The sequence below is a fragment of the Andrographis paniculata genome, unplaced genomic scaffold (genome assembly GCF_009805555.1).
Source record: "Andrographis paniculata isolate CXL003 unplaced genomic scaffold, ASM980555v1 Contig56END, whole genome shotgun sequence".
NCBI lineage: Eukaryota > Viridiplantae > Streptophyta > Magnoliopsida > Lamiales > Acanthaceae > Andrographis > Andrographis paniculata.
In genome coordinates, this window is record NW_026137591.1 from 1,039,375 (window position 1) to 1,048,495 (window position 9,121).

Here is a 9,121-nt window from a genome sequence, read left to right on the forward strand (position 1 = left end):
ATGACGAAGCATGCTGAAAAGACTTAAAAAAATGTTTGACAATTAGCTGTCAAATTATTCAATTAGTTGTTAGTTGTTAAGTGATTCGATCAGTTGGTTTACTAGCTGAATATATTAGTTGTTTGTATTAAAATGTTTTGTAAAATAGTTGTTTGATATTAGTTGTTTATATTTATAATGACAATTAAGAACATTTTGTATTTTTTTAAGAAAATACTCACTCGGTCAAATTTACTCTCACTTTCATTTTTAATTTGGCTGCTAAATTTACTCTATTACTAATTTTAACAAAGTCAACAAATATAATATTTAACTATTATTTTTCATTCAACATTTATTAACAAATATCACTACATTTATTTCATTCTATCTCCTTATTTCTTTAATTTTTAATTAAATTTTCAAGAATATTTTCAACTATTTTTTTACTTTTTTAATAAAATATTCATTTTTCTTAATTTCCGTATCGAATCCAAATATCCTAATTTTTGTGAACGGAGGGAGTAATTAGTTGCGTTTGTTCGGTGCGTAGAATTTTTTAAAATTTTTATTAATTACTTATCGAAAATTATGAAAATTTTATTAAAATATTTATTTTTTGTTAATTTTAAAATATTTTGTAAAAAAATTAATGTATTAAAATTATGTAGATAATATAAAAATAATAAACATGCATAGTGTATATATATATATTTTCTTTTTTGGAGAAATGGGTTGAATATCTTTTGAAAATAAACAAACCTTAACACTTACACAATATACACATCATATATACTTTAACCATTTAAAAAAAATAAAAATTAATAATTCAATACAATATATTATTTTTTATATTACCAACACAATTATTAATATTTAACATAAAAACCATATTCATTCATAAACACTGAAGAAACACACCCAAATATTAAAAACTTTGTATTAATAGAAATAACACATTAAATAATAATTTAATAAATACAGATATAAGTATACATAAAACAAACAATAAATTATTTAAAAAATTGGTTACATTACCTCAATTTATATATACATACATTATTACTTTTCCATAAAAAAAAAAAAAAAAATCTAAAACATTATTGACTTAAAAAACTAAAATAAAAAACAAAAAATTAAACTCCGGAAAATACTGGTCTAACAGAATTATTATAGAAAAATTGTAATTATTGTATAATAAAAAATTTAAATTCACAAACAAACCCAAATCAAATATATTTTTAATTATTAATGTATTTTTATTAATAATTATTATTATTATATTTTAATATTGTATATTACTTAAAAGAGAAACACTCAATACAATATGAAATACAATAATGTATTAGTACGTATATTATATAGTTAGCTGGCCACATCAACTAACTTTAAATAGCTAAATAATGAATTAGGTCAAATTACTTTTCAATAATTTTTAAATGTGCCAAGTGACAATAAAAAAAATTTTATTTGATATATATATTATGTGAAAAAATATATATTTGGTGTACAATAATACTTTTTTAAAAATATTAATATTGAGTTTATTCTTACTATGTTAAATTAAAATCAACAATATTTACTTATCACACTTTTCAATAAAAATATATTATTTTTCTCTCAAGAAAAAATCACGTCAAAATATTATTTAAATAAAAATTCAAATTAATATTTTATTTTAAATCGATTTTAAACCACAACTAAATAAAAATATGTATATAAATATAACCTAAAATATTGAATGTGATAGTTTTGTAAGGGAAATAATAAATTGAAAACTAAAGAAGAAATTTCAAAAATTACAAATTAAATAAAATCTGGACATTTTTTAAATATATGTTTGTTTGGTGAAATGGTTGGAAATTATATTTTTTTTTTCTGTGAAGTATAGAAAATTTGTTATAGAATATAAAAATAATAAATGTATGTAATGTATTATTTTTTTAAAAAAAAGTGTGTGTAAGAAAATTGAAAGAACAAAGTCGTGTCCTTTTATTAGGGTGTATTTGGTTACCTTCTTGAGTTGAAAGTTGAATCGAAAATGATTTATTTAATTTATAACATAATATATGTAATATTTATAAGATTTAAAATATATGTTTATGTTGTGACGGATTAGGGTTAACGATCGAATAACAAACAGAAAATGTAAAGAAGATACAGATTTACGTGGTTCATAAAAAACGAGTTGGCTACCTCCACGGACAGAAACAGAGAACAGATTTTATTTCAGGTTTTCATATATCTAAATTTAGGATATAATATCTAATATTCAAATCATATCTTAGGATATAATACCTAATATCAAAATCATATCTCTAACTTCAAGGCATATCAACAGTTTAATTATTTATACAATGTGAATATCAAATACTCATTCCGTCCCATAAGTAAGTATCCATTTGTTTTTTTCATGTAGTTTTAAAAATATTAGTATTATATTGGGATATAGTAGGAATAAAGTATAAATGACTAAAATAACCTTATTAGTATGTGTGATATAAAAGTAATGACATTTGTGTAATATATTGTAAGTTATAAGGGTATTTGTAATGTTAGGTAATATAGTACAGTTACTAAAAAAAAAAATGGATACTTTGTTATGGGACGGAGGGAGTACAATTTTATATAATACAATTAATTTAAAAAATACAACTATTTATTTATTATTCATATAAATAAGTTTTATAAATAAATGAGGAGTTTTCAATGTATATAAATATATTTATTTATTGAAAAAAAATTATTATTATTTTTTAAAAATAAAATTTAAGTGAATTTTATATGATGGAGTAATTTTTTCTAATAAATAAACCAAACATATTTTGAGGTCTAAAGTATATTCTCTGTGTTTTGATTTAATATATAAATAATAACACTTGTTATTTGATTAGATGTATTAAATTGTAAATAAGAAAAGATAATTCACACTAACACACTTCAAGTGGTCACAAAAAGTTGTGATTGTTATTTTTTACTACTATTATTTTAGTGACTGCCATTTGATATTTTATATGTCCATTCATGACCTCAATAATTTAATTATTGTCTTTGTCACACACACACACACATATATATATATATATAATAAAAATGAATTTGTTTGATTATTGGTTGGTTCAACTATTATACTCCCTCCAACCCAGAGGTAAAATATTTATTTGCTTTTTGCACGTAGTTATAAAAATATTAATATTATATTTAGATATAATAGCAATAAAATAGAAATGACTAAAATAATCTTATTAGTATGTGTGATACAAAAATAATGACGTTTGTGTAATATATTGTAAGTTGTAAGGGTATTTGTAATGTTAGGTAGATAGTACAGTTACTAAAAAATAAAATGAATACTTTTTTATAGGACGGACTAAAATAGAAAAATAAATACCTTGTTATGGGAGTAAGGGAGTATTTAATTCTTTTTATTTCAACTATTTTTTAAATATGAAAATTTTCTTATGAATACATTAAAATATTTATTTTTAAAAGATTAAAAGAGTGTTTGTTTGTGAGATTGTTGGAAAAAAAATTTTTTACATGAGAGTAAAAAATATAAGAATAATGAATATGTGAAGTGTATTATTTTTTTGGAACATCTGTGGAAAAAAAATAAACGAAAGGACAAAGTCTTTAAGCTTTCTTAGAGTACAAATTTTAAACTTTAAAATTATTTTTAATCAAACAAAATAGAGTACTCTTCCCGTTTATTGCGAATGAAAAAATGTACTCTCTCTATTTCTTAACAATCTATCAATTTTTTTTTTTTTTCCGTAAACTGTTTTTTTAATCTCGTAACTGGATCATTTATCATTTTAGTCTTGTAAGTGGAGCATGTCGCAAACTAGTCCCATAAGTGAAAAATTTTCGCTGTTTTAGTCCTCCGGCGCCGGAGACGCCCGCATGGCTCGCCGGAGGTGACGTGTCTCCCAGGTGTCCCGCCAGGTCAGCGACACCCGGCGGACACGTGGATTTATTATTATTATTTTTTTATTTTTTTAAATTTTTTTAATTGGATCAAATAAAAAAATAAATAAATAAATAAAATTTAGAATAAATTAAAAATAAGTTTAAAAAAAAATAAAAAATTCCACGTGTCCGCCAGGTCAGCGACACCTGGTGGACATGTCACATCCGGCGAGCCACGCGGGCATCTCCGGCCCCGGAGGACTAAAACAGCGAAATTTTTTCACTTATGGGACTAGTTTGCGACAGACTCCACCTACGGAACTAAAATGATAAGAGGGTCCAGTTACGAGACTAGTTTACCCATTTTTTTCTTTTTTTTTAGTAATTATATTGTCTACGTAACATTATAAATACCCTTTCAATTTACAATATATTACACAAATGTCATTATCTTGTATCATACAATACTAATAGAATTAATTTAGTCTTTTTATTTTTATTTCTACTACATCCCAATATAATACTAATATTTTTAAAACTCTATACAAAGAGTAAATGGATAAATAAATATGAGACAGAAGGAGTATATTATAATTCAATTTAAGCCCAAAAAATAAAAAATAAAACTCTTCTAAAGTTTTCATGTAATAAGCAAATTTTGCTTATCACAAGATCAATGATGAAGCAATGCCGACATCTTATGTATTCGTCTATCTATTGTGTAAAAAATATTAGTATGTCATAATTTACATATAAAATATAAATAGATACATTGATCAAGGACAAAAAATATTATATTATTTTATAATAAAATAAATGAATATATAAATTACGGTATGAGTTGTTATTATTATTATTTTATCTGTTGAGATTAATTATGCTATTTTATTTGAGTACAGAGATTTTAAAAAATAATTTATTTTGATATAAAAATAGAGCAAGTAAAAATAAAGTGATAGTATTATAGAAAATATATTAAAGCATGATAAATTAGTGATGTGATTAGGGGTGAGCATTCGGATTTTCGGTTTGGGGTTCGGAGTTTGCCAAATTCGAACCGATCCGAAAATCCGAAATTTAAAAAAAAATTAATACGAACCGAACCAAAATAACCGAAATCCGAAAATCTAAAATTCGAACTAAAAAATCCGAACCAAATCGAAAAATCCGAAATTCTAAATATTTTTAATTATTTATTTAATTTGTAAATTTCTTTTATATTTTATTATTATTTTATAATATTAAATATATATAATATATATAAGTAAATATATTCAAATATAATTAATAATTTTGAGTTTTTTTATATTAAAATATAATATTTTCTAATAAAATATTAAATATATATAATAAAAAAAATATATTAAAATGTTATATTTCGGATTAGTTCGGATTTTAAGTATACCTATCCGATTTGATCCGAAAATCCAAAAATTGTCAAAAATTCAATCCGAACCAATCCGAAAAATCCGAACCAAATTTTAAATTTCGGTTTCGTTTGGATCGAATTTTTAGATTTCGAATATTTTGCTAATCCCTAGATGTGATCATTAGAAAAAAATAATAAAAAATTAGTTACACCCTCCGTCCTAATACAGTAGTCTTGTTTACCATTTTTATCGGTTCCAAAACAATAGTCTCATTTTCATAAATAACTATATCACTGTAAAACAACCCTTACTTTTTCATTATTATTACACAATTACCACTAATTTTTACACTAATACACTCACAAGAACAAAAAAATCTTTTACCCATACTTTTTACCCACTATCGATATAATATTAATATTTCTTAAATTCCGTGTCAAACATAACCTAGATTATAATTTTGAGACGGAGAGAATATTATTTATTAAAATAAATATAATAAAATTGTGGGCAATATCTTTTCTACTATAAATAAAGTGTTTATAAGTTTAATAGACAGATAAAAAAAAAATATATATAACATAATTATACTGGAAATAGAATATTCTTTATAACTCATTCTGTTGTACGTATAATATTACACTTTATTTACATCCCACATTTGGTCATTTTCGAGTTTTTTTAAGAATTATATATTATAAAATATTCATTTAAAAATTTATAATTTATATATTTTTTAATTGTAATTATATTAATTAATTGTCTTAATTTTAAATATAAAATTATATGAATTATATTATAATTAATTTTCTTAATATATTTTAAATTATTTATTAACCATATACCTCCTAAATTTTCATATTTACAGTAATCATAACGTTATATCGGAAAAGGAGATTGTATTAATCAAAAAAGAATATCATTTTCCGTTTCCATTTGTCCCAAGATAAGTGTCTATTTTTCTAATTTATTAATTGTATTATCTATATCTAATATAATAAATACATTTATAATTTATATATAAATACAACTACTTTTATACTGTTATATAATATTAATAGAGAGAGTTATTATTATTATTATTATTATTATTTTTACTACATACTAATATAATATTATTAAAAAAACTATTTACAAAATGTAAACAATATTGAAAAACTATTATAAAATAAGGATGTGTTTGTTTGTCAAACTTTTCACCATTTTTATTATTCAATATTTTTTCACCTAGAAAATTAAATCAAATACATATTTTTTATTTTTTATACCCTTTATGACCCTTAACAATCTATCTATTTTTCTATTTTGGTCCGTCCCATAACAAAATATTCATTTTATTTTTTTTAGTAACTGTACTATCTATCTAACATTACAAATATCTTTCCAATTTACAATATATTACACAAATGTCATTACTTTTACATCATACAATACTAATAAGATTAATTTCTAAAACTTCGTGCAAAAAACAAGTTGATAGATAGATATGAGACCAAGGGAATATTATATTAAAAATTAATTTTACATTCAAAATATCACATCAATACTTATTTATATTACATCATACAACTATTTTAATTCAAAATTTTTAGTACTCACTCCGTCCCATTGAAAGATTGTCATTTTCTATTTTGGTCAATTCCAAAACTAGATTATCATTTCCTAATTTAATAATTGTACTACCTACCTAACATAATAAATACTTTTTCAACTTAGACTATATTACACAAATGTCATTACTTTTATATTACACTATACTAATAGGAGTATTTTTTGTCTTTTTACTAAAATCAAATATAATATTAATATTAAAAAATATACGTACAAAAAGTAAATGATAACCTTGCACCGGAATGAAAAGATTATTTAAATCCCAACTCAAAATTCAAATAACCAAAAAAACACGCCCTTAAATGAATTCTATATAAATGATGAGGTGAATATATAATTTAATGCAAATGGAGTGACAGCAACATATGAGATTCACCTCACTTCTGCCCAATGCTTTCGTAAGGCCATTGACTCCACCGGCAGCTGCCGGTTTCTATTATTTATTTACTTATTTTTAATTTAATTATCTTATTTGTTTACGGGCGATAGCCGGTGCTCAGCCGTTTGATCCGGTAATTGAGAATCAGACGTTAGAATATATTTATAGATACTGACATTTGATTTGTACTTTTGCATTAAAGTAGTGTTTAAAATTTTCAGTAGGTCCCGGGAGTTCAGCGCCAGGTTATATAATCCCTTTAATATGGCGGTGTTAATTATGAATCGATCCGTTTGTTTTTTTTTAGTTTGGGACAGGCCCGGGCCTGTCTGAAAATGAAGGCCTAAGAAAGGCCCGATTTCAAATCGGGCCAAGCCAGCCTAATCTTTTAGAAATTTTAGTTATAGTTATATTTTACATAATTGTTTATTGAAAAATAAATTCTCAATTTAAATTACTATTTTATAATTTTTATTTGTTTCATTTCAAAGTATGTTTATTATAAAAAAAATTATATATTAATATCAAAATATCTTTAATTTTTATTTAAATTACAAATATATTATTACATATACAATTATTAAGAACAAAATATCAAAATCTTAATAAAATAATATTATTTCTTAATCTACTACAACCCCAGAAAACCCTGTTGAATTGGGAGGGAGGAAGTACTATTAATCTAAATAAATTTAATTACGGTAAATAATATTTTTTTATTTATAATTATGAATTTAAGTATTACATATGTAAATAAAATTAAATTTTATTATATGTCTACTAAATCTATGTATTTTTATTTATTCATAAAATATATATATTATTTATAACAAGTAATTCTTACCCTTTAATTTATACTCTTCAACCTTTATATTTATTTTTAAAAAAATATCATAACTATTTATACACTTAGTTTATAAATTTTATTTTTTTTACATCATTAGCTCATTCATATATTTTCAAAATATTCATATTTTGTTTTTGATTAGAAAAATAAAAAAATTCATATTTTATCCCGCAAAGAATGATCTGATGGTCGACTCGTAAATGAAAAGTCATTGGCTCAAATCCTCGGAAATTTACCCAAAACGTGGAATCCAAATAAACATATATATTTGGTGGACTAATTTCTTTTTTGTTAAATCAAAACTGGCCCAACATGGCCCAATGGTTTTTCAAATGTGCTAAGGTTGGCCCGGCCCAAAATTCTTGGGTCTAAATTTTAATCCAAATCCTTTTTTATTGTGTTTGGATTATTTTTTTTTTGTCTGTATTTATTTATGCCAACTATACTCTTATCTCAATTTTTTTCGGGTAAATCATATAACATCCCCTTGTATTTTAGCAAAAATGTACAAAATACCCTATGTTTTATTTATTGTGTGAAATCCCTTGTGTTAATGGAAAATTTGCATGAAACACACTCCTTGTAAAAAACTGATGTTTGGTTCGAAATAAAGACCTAAATTATGTAAGTTTTATACAAATAAAAAATGTAAAATATCTTAAATAATTTTTTTGAATAAAATAAATAAATAAATAATTGATCAATCATTTATTTTTATAATTTTTATAAAAATCAGATAACAATGTCTCCAAAAACTATAAAATGAAAGATTAATAAATTATTTATTTATTTATTTAATGCAAAAAAATTATTTAAGATATTTTGCCTTTTTTATTTGTATAAACTTGCGTAATTTAGGTATTTATTTATAACTAAATATCAGTTTTAAACAAAAAGGGTGTTTCGTGCAAACTTTACATTAACAAGGGGGTTTCACGCAATAAATTAATATACAATATGTGATGATAAATTGATCTAAAATAGACTATAAATAGAAATACACTATTTATATGAGAGATACAAAAT